The 13,983-nt window shown below is 36.5% G+C and overlaps 2 long non-coding RNA genes across 3 annotated transcripts in view; one reads left to right on the top strand and one right to left on the bottom strand.

Annotated features, from left to right (window-relative positions):
- The window catches only part of LOC145526852 (uncharacterized), a 466,924-nt gene that overhangs the window by 36,745 nt on the left and 416,196 nt on the right, over positions 1-13,983 (bottom strand). The gene's annotated exons all lie outside the window — the stretch shown is intronic.
- The window catches only part of LOC145526854 (uncharacterized), a 100,736-nt gene that overhangs the window by 58,324 nt on the left and 28,429 nt on the right, over positions 1-13,983 (top strand). Inside the window, exon 4 of one of the 2 annotated variants that reach the window (XR_014069239.1) lies at positions 4,229-4,486. The exons of the other annotated variant lie outside the window; for it this stretch is intronic. This is a non-coding gene — a long non-coding RNA (uncharacterized LOC145526854). Of the gene's footprint in view, positions 1-4,228; positions 4,487-13,983 lie in introns of those variants that run through there. 2 annotated transcript variants of the gene reach the window in all.

Below are 13,983 nucleotides of genomic sequence, written 5' to 3'. Positions count from 1 at the left end.
CCCAAAACATTAGAAATTTCCAGGCATATACAGTGGATTTTTAAAGATTAATTCTTTTAATTAGCACAGATTACATTTGGGGTAGGGAAGCATTTTGGTAGGAATTTGCTCAGTTACTAAGTCATGTCCGACTCTTTGTGACCCCATGAACTGCAGCACACTAGGCTTCCCTGTTCTTCACCATCTCCCTGAGTTTGCTTAAACTCATGTCACTGAGTCAGCGATGCCATCCAACCATCTCATCCTCTGTCACCCACTTCTTTTGCTGCCAATCTTTCCCAGAATTGGTAGGAAGAGTGCTCAGCTAAGTGAGTTTGGATGTGGAATTGAAGTTCTAGGGCCATAGTTTTAAAATGCACTTTAAATAGTATACCTAAGTTACTCCGTATAAAAAAAAAAAAAATTTCAGAGAGAGGGTCAAAGAGAAGAAGGAATGGGAGAGAATACAGTAGAAATCAATAATAAAACAAGTAGATGATCCTACAAAGCAAGATGGTCCATAAGAAATGAACTGCTGGTGGACTGAGGGAAGAACTTTTATCAAAAATAATCCAATATTTAATTTTATGTTCTGCTTAAGAAAAAAAAAAATTCAATTATTCCAAAATCTCAGCAAAATCTTCTATATATCACATACCTTTTGTCAGACATTTTGCACAAATACCATAAAGGGGCCAATTTCTACCTCTGAGTTGGCATTAACCAAGAAGAAGTAAGAGGTAACTTATAGAAATGAAATAATCTAGTGGAATCAGTAACTGAAAGACAGGAAATAGAATGAGAAATCTTTGTGAGGACATTATACTCCTCAGAGGAAGTGAAATATAGATTCAAGACATTTTAATTTAAAACCTTAGCTAGCAACAAGAACACAGACACAATTCTTGGGAATTGTGTAACCCATGGAATGTGGAATAACCTGCTCTATAGTCAGATGAAGACATTTACAATGGAAATAACCTTGTATATCTTCAACATTAAAAACAGCTAATATAACAGAAATATTTTTTCCCATAAAGAAGTAATTCAATACTGAGTAGAGACTTTGAACATAAGCAAGTTCTTTAAATTTACCGAATAGAAAATCTCTTCTTTCAAAAAGGAATTCCATTCTACATTTTCAAATGGTAACAGTTATAGTGCATAAATCTAGAACTATACACAAGTTCATTTGTGAGAAATGCATAGCACGTTACCTGGCACATAGTAAAAGTTTAGTAAATTTTCATTTTAGGAGAGATGGTTATTTTGAGTTGTATCTTAAATGATATTCAGATACATCTTAGGGAAGAACCTGTATATATTTAGGAAAATATCTTGAAAAATTCTAGAAGTAGAAAATAAGATCTTCAGGACATGGGAGTCTGAAATAATAAACACAGTTAGGGGCTGTAGTGATAGAGTTGGGTAATTCAACAGCTCTGTAAAGTTACTGGAGGCCCAGATTCTTTGCATTTTTCTTCCTGGCAACCTCAGGATGTTGGCCATATTTTCTAGGTTGCATAATGGCTGTTAATTTTTTTTTATCAGATATTAAAATCCCCTTGAACTTCCCTGTATTCTGAAAAAAAGAGTCTATATCAGTTGTGTTTTCTTGTAAGCAATATTTCATTTAAATGGAAACAGTCTAAATATGAAAGTGCAATCACTGAAGAGTTTATTTTGCTTGTTAAAATGATTGCTCTCTGTACCATTTACCCAAATTTGAAAACATGAGATTAAAATGTTTCTCTGTATCTATGAAACCTCCAAAATGTTACACTTGCTTTCCCAAATTTGAAGATCAAAATCAAGGGAAAATATGTATCTAATACTCTGGAAATTTTTGAGTCTGGTTGTAACTAACGTCAGGAAGATTTTAACTCAAGGTCTTCTGGAGAAAGAAAACAACAAAACAAAAACACAAAACAAAAAGCACCCTGACAATGCATTGCAGTTCACAGTAATAAGGCCAAAGGAACACCATAGGAAACATTCCTGCAGCTTAATCAATGATCAGCCTTTGCACATAAGTCAAAGATGCACTCAATTGCTCCAAATTAGGAATAACTGACGTCAAGAACTGGCTTGATTTCTTACTGGGTTCACACCCTGTTGCCTGCAGTGACAAAGTAATAACAAATTCTGTTCCTCCCAAGGCACAAACTTTATTTTGTGTTATCTTCTTTCTACTTACATGCTTCCCTAATTTATGCCAAAGGCAAACAAATACGTCCAGAGAGACTTTAACAGCAGGATTGATCTCTATGTTGTTATTAGCTAGAGATGACAGTAGTGTAGTAATTAATCTTGCATCATTCAGTCCCTGTTCTCTACACAACTTGGAGTACATGATGTTATACATAGTACCATAAAGGACAAACTGTTATTTTATATACAACTGAGCCAAGAACTTTACACTTTTAATTCTTATTTTCTTGATTTTTGGATTTCTTTGTAATAGTCCTGCCCATATCTTTGGATATATCAACTATAAAAATAAAACAGCAATTTATTTCAACCTGAACTTTTGGAACAGTCTTTTAATGACACTAAGTGATGAGAATTGGGGAGGTTGGGTGAGGTTAATTGATTTTACACTAAGAGAGAAAGAAAAAATATTTTACGCTAAATATTTATTCAAAATTGCATGTGAAAATGTATGCTCTCCTCTTCTCACACGTGTAATACTCATGGAGGAAATGAATTTAGAAACTAATTTGACCCACACAAAAAGTGAATATTTAGCCAGGGAAATCTTACATTCAGGAAGAGAGGCAAAATAATAGTATACTAATTTTTATAGTTACTTCCTTAATAGTTTCTCAAATTACTGAACAGTGTTGACAGGAGCACAGGCACACACTGTGTACTTTGCTCTTGAGAGTAGCAAGGAAGAATGACTTCAGGAGAGAAGTTGTTGAGAATTGAAAAGGAGTCGAGTATTTCCCATATGTCACCCAGACTCATTCCTCTTCAATTTCCCACCCATGGAACTTAATTGACAAGCCCAGACACCTTGGAATGGGATCTTTTTAGTATTTGAAAGGCAGATCCTATCCATAATTTTTTTTTTCAAGAAACGTCTTAAGAAAAAGTATTTTGAAAAAAGACAGGATCTACCTAGCACAGAATCTGGCTTGAGAGTCTGATGCAGTGTTTCTGAGAAATTATCAGTACTCCAAGTTGAAGTTCTAAAACAGGACTTCTAGAACATCTGTCAGTTGAAACATGCTCCCAACTTCTACTTTCCATGTTTTCTCTATGTTGATCATTGATGATCTTGAAATTCTAAAGCACAGATCCCCAACCTCTGGGATCTAATGCCTGATAGTGCCTGCTGATGTAATAATAATAGAAATAAAGTGTGCAATAAATATAATGTGCTTGAATCATTTCAAAACCATCCCCAACACAGTCCATGGAAAAACTATCTTTCATGAAACTGGTCCCTGGTGCCAAAAAGGGGACCGCTATATTAAAGGATTCCAAGTTGTCAAATTGATTTGTATTGATACTCCGTGTGGCTTCTCTCTCTGCCTTTATCAATTGTGAATTCCTTGAGAGCAGGTCATTCATATTTCTATATTCCTAAACTATTATTCAGCTATGTATGAAACATAGCTAAATATGTATTTGTTGACTGAACATAAGCTTGAATCAAAAGGGAAAAGTTAAGTAAAGTTAAATAGTGTTTTGTATAGCTGATGTATTCTTGGAAGGTTGAGAAGACTTATATAACATATGTGGCAACTCAGTCAGAATGTTGACTAACCAGAATGCTCCATTACCTTGCCAGATAACAGAGTTAGACAGATTTCACAAACTGGTGACCCACATGCCACATTTGGCCTACAGACATGTTTTGTTTGGCCTACAGAGGGTTTTTTTTTTTTTTAAATTTTCAAAGTAGTTGCCATATGAAAGTTGGTAGTTCTCACATTTTAAAGATCCACATTTTCTACTTCTCTTGAAAAAAAAATAAGAATAGTTGGCCCTTATGGACATTTCTGCATAGCAATACTTGCCGAGAGCCCCATGGCTACCACACATTTAAGACAAGTTATGAAAGCCCAATTCTCCACAGTCTCATTCAGGGAAGCACTCACTATTTTTCTAGGTTACCTGGATGTTTCATAGAGACATGTGAGTTTGTCAATGTTTTAGGAAAAGGATGTATGCATACATGCATGCTTAGTCACTTCAGTTATGTCCAACTCTTTGTGACCTATTGACTGTAACCCTCCAGGCTCCTCTGCCCATGGGATTCTCCAGACGAGAATACTAGAGTGGATTCTCATGCTCTCCTCCAGGGGATCTTCCTGACCCAGGGCTCAAAGCCGAGTGTCATGTTTCCTGGATTGGCAGGTGGGTTCTTTACCATTTGTGCCACCTGGGAAGACCAAAGGCTATATATCTTTCATAAAAAGGTGAAGTGTTAGTGGAGAAAAGGAGAAAGGAAAGATATTTTTTTATTTTTCAGTATCTATTAAAAATTACAATCCAACATTTATTTGAACTATTTTGTTTAAGAGTTTATTTTGACACATGTGTGCATTGCATCTTCCATTGTTTCTATCCTTGCAAAGTTCTCCTGTACATTTAGCTTGAGTTATGCAGAAATTTCGTAGCTGGTGTTTCTACTTGCTGTTTTTCCCTCTCCAACTATTGTACAAGATCTATAGACCTATAACAGGAAGTAGAAATATCAGCTAGAAGACCCTATTCCCACAGAACCTGAGAGATTCCCCATTGCTGACTTAAAAAGTTCAGAGCCAATGACTTGCTATTCAAGTTCATTCATGATCTGCCTTACATTTCTAAGACTACACATTCACTGAAAGTTGAAAGTTTAGTCGCTCAGTCGTGTCCAACTCTGCGACACCATGGACTGTAGCCTACCAGGCTCCTCGGTCAATGGGATTTTCCAGGCAAGAGTACGGGAGTGGGTTGTCATTTCCTTCTCCAGAGGATCTTCCCAACCCAGGGATCAAACCTGGGTCTCCCACATTGTAGGTAGACGTTTTACCGTCTGAGCCACCAGGGAAGTCTACACATTCACTATATCTTTCCATATATCAATATTGAAACTACCCATAGTTTATGAATAATTTTGCTTATATTCTTTCATCTTTCCATAAATCTTCTTTACTATCAAACTAACCTGTCTCAATACTATACTACTTCCTTGAGGTCTCTCATCTCCCAGCATAAAATATTCTATTTTTTACAAGATCCTATAGTAATGTATCTTTAAATTTTTAATAGAGCTCACCATTTTCTGCATTGCATTACAGTCATTTATGTCAGTTCATTTCAGTTCAGTCGCTCAGTCATGTCCAACTCTGCAAGCCCATGAATCGCAGCACGCCAGGCCTCCCTGTCCATCACCAGCTCCTGGAGTTTACCCAAACTCATGTCCATCGAGTCAGTGATGCCATCCAGCCATCTTATCCTCTGTCATCCCCTTCTCCTCCTGCTCCCAATCCTTCCCAGCATCAGGGTCTTTTCCAGTGAGTCAACTCTTCACATGAGGTGGCCAAAGTATTGGAGTTTCAGCTTCAACATCAGTCCTTCCAATGAACACCAGGACTGATGTCCTTTAGGATGGACTGGTTGGATCTTCTTGCAGTCCAAGGGACTCTCAAGAGTCTTCTCCAACACCACAGTTCAAAAGCATCAATTCTTCGGCACTCAGCTTTCTTTATAGTCCAACTCTCACATCCATACATGACTACAGGAAAAACCATATCCTTGACTAGACGGACCTTTGTTGGCAAAGTAATGTCTCTGCTTTTTAATATGCTGTCTAGGTTGGTCGCAACTTTCCTTCCCAGGAGTGAGTGTCTTTTAATTTCATGGCTGCAATCACCATCTGCAGTGATTTTGGAGCCCCCCAAAATAAAGTCTGACACTGTTTCCACTGTTTCCCCATCTATTTGCTATGAAGTGATGGGACCAGATGTCATGATCTTAGCTTTCTGAATGTTGAGCTTTAAGCCAACTTTTTCACTCTTCTCTTTCACTTTCATCAAGAGGCTCTTTAGGTCTTCACTTTCTGCCATAAGGGTGGTGTCATCTGCATATCTGAGGTTACTGATATTTCTGTCAGCAATCTTGATTCCAATTTGTGCTTCCTCCGGCCCAGCATTTCTCATGATGTACTCTGCATATAAGTTAAATAAGCAGGGTGACAATATACAGCCTTGACGTACTCCTTTTCCTATTTGGAACCAGTCTGTTGTTCCATGTCCTGTTCTAACTGTTGCTTCCTGACCTGCATACAGGTTTCTCAAGAGGCAGGTCAGGTGGTCTGATATTCCCATCTCTTTCAGAATTTTTCACAGTTTATTGTGATCCACACAGTCAAAGGTTTTTGCATTGTCCAAAAAGCAGAAATAGATGTTTTTCTGGAACTCTCTTGCTTTTGTCAAGATCATATTAAACAACAATAATGAAAATGACATTATTCACTACATTATTGTATTTTTTAGATTCCACACGTAAGGGATATCAGATGGCATTTGTCTTTCTCTTGCTGACTTATTTCATTTTAACAATGTCCAAGTCCATCCATGTTGTTGCAAATAACACAATTTCATTCTTTTTTAAGGCTGACTGGTATCCTATTGTGTATATATACCACATCATCTTTATCCACTCATTTGTTCATGGACACTTAGCTTGCTGTCATTGTGATTTTTATTTGCATATCCCCAATGATAAGTGGTGTTGAGTACCTTTTCATGTATCTGGTTGGCATTTGTGTGTGATTTTTGAGAAAATAAAAATGTCTATTCAGATGTCTCGCCCATTTTTAATTGGGTTATTTTTGTTTTTTGTTTTTTTTCTTTGCTATTGAAATATAGAATTCCTTATATAATTGGCTATTAATGACTTATTGGATATATGGTGTGCAAATATTTTCTTCCATTCTGTAGGCTGGCTTTTCATTTTGTTGTTTTTTTCTTTTTTTGTGTAGAAACTTTTCAGTTTTGCGTAGATTCACTTATTGTTACCTTTTTGCTTGAGATTTTAGTGTCATATTCAAAAAAATGTCATTGCCTCAACAATATCAAGATTTTCCTCTGTGTTTTTCTTCTAGATGTTTTACAGTTAAAGGTTTTATATCTAAGTCTTAAATCTACTTTGAGCTAACTTTTTGAGAGAGAATAATTATTTTATCCAAGTCAAGAGATGGGGGGTAGTTTCAAACCCTGGTGATCTGATTCCAGGTTCTCTACTCTTTACCACCAGACCATAATTCTTATTCAAATAGCTTAATATGTGCCTGATTGCACTGATTTATATGAATTACCTAGTGTGATCTTCCATGAAACAATAAAATATCCATTTCAGAGAAGCCATTATTTTCCCAAATGCTCCTAACCTTAAGTGATAGAGTTTGGGTTTGAACTCAAATCTAAAATTGTAGGCCTAAATTCTAAGTTCTCTCAGAGAGTCTTGCCCATTGCCTTTCTGTATCCAAATATTAAGAGGGGAAATATTTTAAAGTCAACATATCCAGACTAATTGCCATGGTAGCCCTTTAAAAGAGTCAATAGCAAGGGATACCCTCAAGTTTGTAAGGTATTTATCCATCTGTTTGTTATTTGTTCACTTATTAACTAAAAAGACTTCCCTGGTGACTCAGTAGTAAGGAATCTGCCTGCAATGCAGGAGATCTGGGTTCGATCCCTGAGTTGGGAAGATCTCCTGGAGAAGGGAATGGCTATCCACTCCAGTATTTTTGCCTGGAGAGTTACGTAGACAGAGGAGCCTAGTGGGTTACAGTCCATGGGGTCACAAAGAGTTGGACATGGCTGAGTGACTAACACACTATTAATTAAAAACAAATAACAAAAAAATGGATAAACACCTTAAAAACTCACAGGGTATCCCTTGCTATTGGATCTTTGAGAAGGCTACAACGACCATTAGTCTAGATACTGTAACTTTAAAATTTTTCCCCACATATTTCACTCTTAATTTCCCAATTTTCAGCAATGTGAGAAGATTATGACAGGTTTTCAATCTATGGCTTAGATTCAAAGTCTTTTTATTTTTTTCTGTGCAGATTCTGAAAGATTGAGAGAGTCTGTGGCTTCTATAGTACCATCTTAATAATTTACAGCTATGAGAGGGACAGAACTACCTTATATAAGTTTTGAGAAGAAACTCTAGTTAATAGATAAAGGGTGAGTATAACACTCATATCAAAATCAGCTGGCAAAAGTTCAGCATTAAAAAAACCCCCTCACAATTCATGAATATGTAATATCCTTGTTTATGGACTCCATGATTTAAGAGTGGATTAGCAAAAGAAATATCAAAAGTAGTATTATGGGAAATTCTCCAGTTACGACTCTGCACTGCCAAAAGTGTGGGTTCAATCCCTGGTCGGGGAACTCAGCCAAAAAAAAAAAAAAAGTTGTATTATGGAAAGACATAGTTGTCTGCTATGTAGATAATACAAAAATATAGGTTGTACTAATAGTAAATTGCATTCTGGCTACTTAGTATGATACCATTAGAAATGTATTCCTTATGAATTTAGGCTTTAGAAGACTTTTCTCCAATGTACATATCCTAAAGGATATTTGAGTCATTTTCAATGATTGGCAGGGTATAAGTTAACAGACTATGAAGGAGGCAGATTAGTTTGGCTCAAAGCATATTGGTTTTGAGTAAAGTAACACTCAAGTTGAGAGGGTGAACATCATGAAGACAGTGAATATTTTAGTTGAGGGGCTCTAGGAAGTGTAGAGAAAACAGATGAAAGGCACCAGAAAGGATGCCTAAGGCAAGCCTGGCTGATTTTCCAATTTTGCATAAGCTTAGAGTTCATAGGAAAGAGAGCGTTATTCAAATCAAAATCTGTGTGGTTTGCATGCGAGCAAGTTTATTTCTATCTTTCTTGCCACCTCTGCCTCCCAGAGTCTCCATTTACACAGACAAAAATACATTTGATTTCAGTGTGTTGTTCAGTCGCTAAGTCATGTCCAGCTCTTTGCGGCCCCATGAACAGCAGCAGGCCAGGCTTCTCTATTCTTTACTATTTCCCTGAGTTTCCTCAAACTGATGTCCAGTTGAGTCAGTGATGCCATCCAACCATCTCGTCCTCCGTCGCCCCTTTCTCCTCTTGCCCTCAATTTTTTCCAGCATCAGGGTCTTTTCCAATGAGACAGCTGTTTGCATCAGGTGGTCAAAGTATTGGAGCTTTAGCTTCAGTGCATTGCAAGAGTTAATACTGATATTTTCAAATAGAAACGTATTATTCTTACTTTTTTTCTGGATTCATATATACACTCAAGACTCACATACCTTATTCTTTCCCTGACTTTTGATTCATTCTTAATTATCCAGGTGGGGGCCCATCACCATCTGAGTGCCTGTACTTCACAAACTATGCATATAATTCACTCAGGTTCTCTCTGTAACTTTTGCTGGGAATTTTTCTAAAGACTAACAGAGAGGTTGGGGAATTTATCATGTGTGATAATAAACCTGTTGCCTCTTAGTCACAAGTTCAAATGCTGCCCAGCCTCTGGGGGAGGACAAATCAGCAGGAACAGATGCTGTTTTCATCCCACTCATTCCAGTTTTGACACAATAGTTCAGAATAGGTGCCAGATATTAACCATTAGCTCACTTCTCTTCCGAATCAATGGTAAGGACATTAGAACTCTACTCTTTATTTAGCAGTCCTTCCTTTATGTAAGGTAGATTCCCATACTCTCCATTGGGAGGAGGGGTAAAGAGAGTTCGTGCATCTTCATTCCTTTTCTACAGTGCAATGTTCCTCCCTTAGAATTCTATCAGCTCTACTCTACATAAACCTGCATCTGTAAGTATATTTATTTTTTTAATAGGAAATAAACTGGCATATGGAAATATACTTGTACTGCATTAGGTATTAAATATAAAGAGAAAAATCAAAGGATATAAATATATTTGTGTAAGAGAATCAGACAGTCCTACAATCACAGAGATCCAGTGTGATGTCTTGTTGGACATATTCCATTTTGATCTTTCATTTCTATGCTCCATACTTCATTATTCCCTATGTCCCAGAAAGGGCTGTTCTAGCAAGCTGACCCTTATGAACTGCTTCAATGGAGTCATCTGCCCCCTGGCTTCTGGTTGAGATCAGTCAATGGGAAGCACAGTCATTATAGAGTTGAACAACACGTTGTTTTGGTAAATATTTCCAAAGAAATTCTCTCTGCTTATTTGCCATGGGATGGGTACATTTCTCTCAAGGCATTTTGTAATAGATTTATGCAATAAAGGCTCACTTCCCATATCAAAATGTATGTGCTCTTCTCTTAAAACCTTGCCTTCATCTAGGTGTTTCATTGGAAAGCTATCTAATAAAGCTATAAATTATTGACTCATAAGGTCAGAATTATCTCTCTTTCATGATTTATTTTGTGGCCTTAGGAATAAACCATTTGAGTCAGTTCTAGTGAGGTGGATGAACCTAGAGCCTGTTATGCAGAGTGACGTTAGAAGGAGAAAAACAAATATTGTATATTAATGCATATATATGGAATCTAGAAAAATGGTACTGATGAACCTATTTATAGGGCAGGAATGGTGATGCAGACATTGAGATCAGACTTGTGGATACAACAGAGGAAGGAGAGGGTGGGATGAATTGAGAAAGTAACATTGACATATATATACAATCATGTGTAAAACAGATAAATAATGAGAAGTTGATATATAGCACAAGGAGCCCAACCTGGAATTCTGTGATCACCTAGGGGAGTGGGTTAGGAGGGTAGGAGACAGGCTCAAGAGGGAGGGAGGCTCAAGAGAGAGGAAGTATATATACAGCATATGTATACTATATATATACAATATATATAATAAAATGTATGTAAGTAATGCCTGATTTGGGCTTCCCAGGTGGCGCTAGGGGTAAAGAACCTGCCTGCCAACACAGGAGACATAAGAGATGAGGGTTCGATCCCTGGATAGGGAATATTCCCTGGAGGAGGAAATGGCAATCCACTCCAGTATTCTTGCCTGGAGAATTCCATGGATAGAGGAGCCTGGTGGGCTACAGTCCATGGGGTCGCACAGACTAGGACAGAACTGAAGTCACTTAGCATGCAGCATGCACACACATGACTGATTCACATTGTTGTATGGCAGGAATCAACACAAACATTGTAAAGCAGTTACCCCCTCCTCGCAAAAAAAAAAAGAATAAAGTATGACCAGTTAACTTTTTGGAAGCCTGATCTTCTTAAGTGAAGAATTTAAGAGTAGGATTGAAATTCTCTAGACCATCTATTATTAAGAGTGTATGATCAGTCTCTACACATCCATTTAATATGAGTCCATTTGCCACGCTAAAGCTATCAGAAAATAATACAAGACTGTTACCATAGCAGCCACACAAAATCTGAGGATGGAGAATTCCTGAGAACATTTGCTCTTTTTTTTGTATTATTCAGGGCAAAATGGCTAGTTGACATTTCTTGGTGAGAGTTATATCTTGGCTTACCTTCACAGATACTGTTCAAACACGCCAGATGAAATTTATTTGACTCTATCATAGTCCAACTTGATTATTACATTATAGAGCTAGTAGCAAAACATTAAGTAATTTAGAAAAAGCATGAAAAAGGTACTCCAGGTTTTTAAGGAATTCATAGTAATTGGCTGACGAAGAGATGTTGCATGGGTTACAAAAATTTATTCTGTATCAATAAATTTATATATCAATAAAATATATTCTACAAAAATATATTCTATATTCTATAATCAAGTCTGATACTAATTCTCTGTCTAAAATACATGTCTTTCAGTACTACTATATGCCCTGAAAAGCACTCAAATTGATTTTGGTAGTTTACCTAAAGATTTTTGGCAAATAGTTTTCAATTAAGACAACAGCATTTGTGACACCAGAACAGAATATAAGTCTTTTATTCTTACTGAAAGGCCTAACTATCTCTTTCAAAGATTGGTCATCAGCTGATTTATGGAAGTAGAGATATTTCTTAATCATAATACACTAGGATTAAAAACCCTATAGTAATATAATGCAATGTAGTAGTTGAGTCTTCTACACTATCTCTTATTCAATGGTTGTACTATACAGGTTTGTAAAATAAGTCAGGTTTGAAGACAGCTCAAAACTGAATGTTCAGTGATGAATTCTTTTAGATAAAATACAGATTAACTTTTGGAAAAATCTTAGCTAAATGTCACATGCAATTTAATTAAGTAAGCCAATTGCAGTTTGATATGTGTCAATTTGTTCTTACTTCTTCACTAGGAAGAATTCACTGGGAAAGATGAATTTATTGAGAAAGTAATACTTGCTGCTGTAGAGAAATGTCTGTAAATGCTGTTCAAGTGAGCAAATGCCCATGACTAAGAGAAAAGTTATGTATTATTATAAATTAAATAGGCATATATTTGAAATTTCCTCAGCATAACTTTTTTTTTTTACATTTCAAACTGGACTAATTGTTTGATCATGTTTGAAATCCAAAGTATAAACCCAATCTATTTTTTGAAGGGTATATTTTATCCAAGTTACCAACATTGAGTCTAGATTTAGAAATACTTTTAGACATAATACTTTAAATTTCTTTCTTATTCCACCCAATACACTTGGTCATTTTTCTTAACCTCACTAAGCTTCATGTTCGTCTCCTGTGAAATACTCATATCCAATAGTACCTACTTGACAGAATATTCTGAAGATTAATTGAGAAAATGCACACAAAGCACAAAAGAGCATAACACTTGACACGTAAGATATAAAATATCGGCTCCTGTTGCTGTTTTTTTCAATTTGACCCTAGTAATATAAGTAGATTTTTAGAAATTGAAAATGGTTCTATATCCTTACCAGTCTAGAAATGCAAGATTACTGAAAATTCTGAGTATATCAACTCACACATTTGATATTGAATAGAGTGTGGTTTTCTTGCTGGCCAGAAAAAAATATAACATATTCTGTAATATATCTTAGTGGAAAATTAGTTCCAAGGGAAAGATCTGTCTTTTACGCATAAGGAAGGTCTGGACAAGCATTTGGGCTCTGTGTAAAATGTGTTCATATATCTTTAGCTAGGACAACGACTACACAATATGCTAATAGCAAACTGCAAGGTCATGGAAACTTTAGGACTTGCACATAAATATGCAAAATGTTCTCAAAAAAACAAAGTATTTGGTGAGTTGTGTTTTTTGGAAATAGGACTAAAAAATGTAAATAATTTTATACCTTGCAGATGTGGGTGGAGAGAGGAATAACTAGATGATGAGAGTCACAAGGGTTTTCTTGTGACCAAAAAAGAAGAGAAAGGAAAAAACACTTAGTTGATTGCCTGTGCTGATATCTAAGATGAGGAAGTTAATGCTATTTCATTTAAACCTGTAAACAACCATGCAGGGTAGGTACTATTACCACTGAGGACAAGGACATTTCTAAAATAGAAAGATGAAATAATGCACTTGGTGCATAACTGGGGAAGGACATAGCTGGGATTAACTTGAGTTTTACTTCATGAACTCCATTAAGAGAAAGAAGAAAATACCCTACATTCAGGGACTGTGCAGCCCAATCTCCCTGAGAAAATCCTTGATAAATGCCAATCTGATTTTCCAAAGTTTCATTTGGAAACATGGTGAACCTATATATATATAGTCATACCTATATACACCTATATGCACAAACACACACACATACACATAAACAATATACATATATATGTATATTACACACACCTCGGCTTCCCTGGTGTCTAAGACAGTAAAGAATCTGTCCGCAACGTGGAAGACTGGGTTCAATCCTAGGGTTGGGAAGATCCCCTGGAGAAGGGAATGGCAACCCACTTCAGTATTCTTGCCTGGAGAATCCCACAGACAGAGGAGCCAGGTGGGCTACAGTCCACGGGGTTGCAAAGAGTTGGACAAGACTGAGTGACTAACATATACATGTGTGTCAGTATTTTGATACATGCAGATTCTGAT

Source organism: Giraffa tippelskirchi, chromosome 11 (assembly GCF_054371585.1).
Source record: "Giraffa tippelskirchi isolate mGirTip1 chromosome 11, T2T-mGirTip1v1.2.pri, whole genome shotgun sequence".
Lineage (NCBI taxonomy): Eukaryota > Metazoa > Chordata > Mammalia > Artiodactyla > Giraffidae > Giraffa > Giraffa tippelskirchi.
Note: the sequence above shows the minus strand (reverse complement) of the source record. Positions and strands in the feature narration are given on the sequence as shown.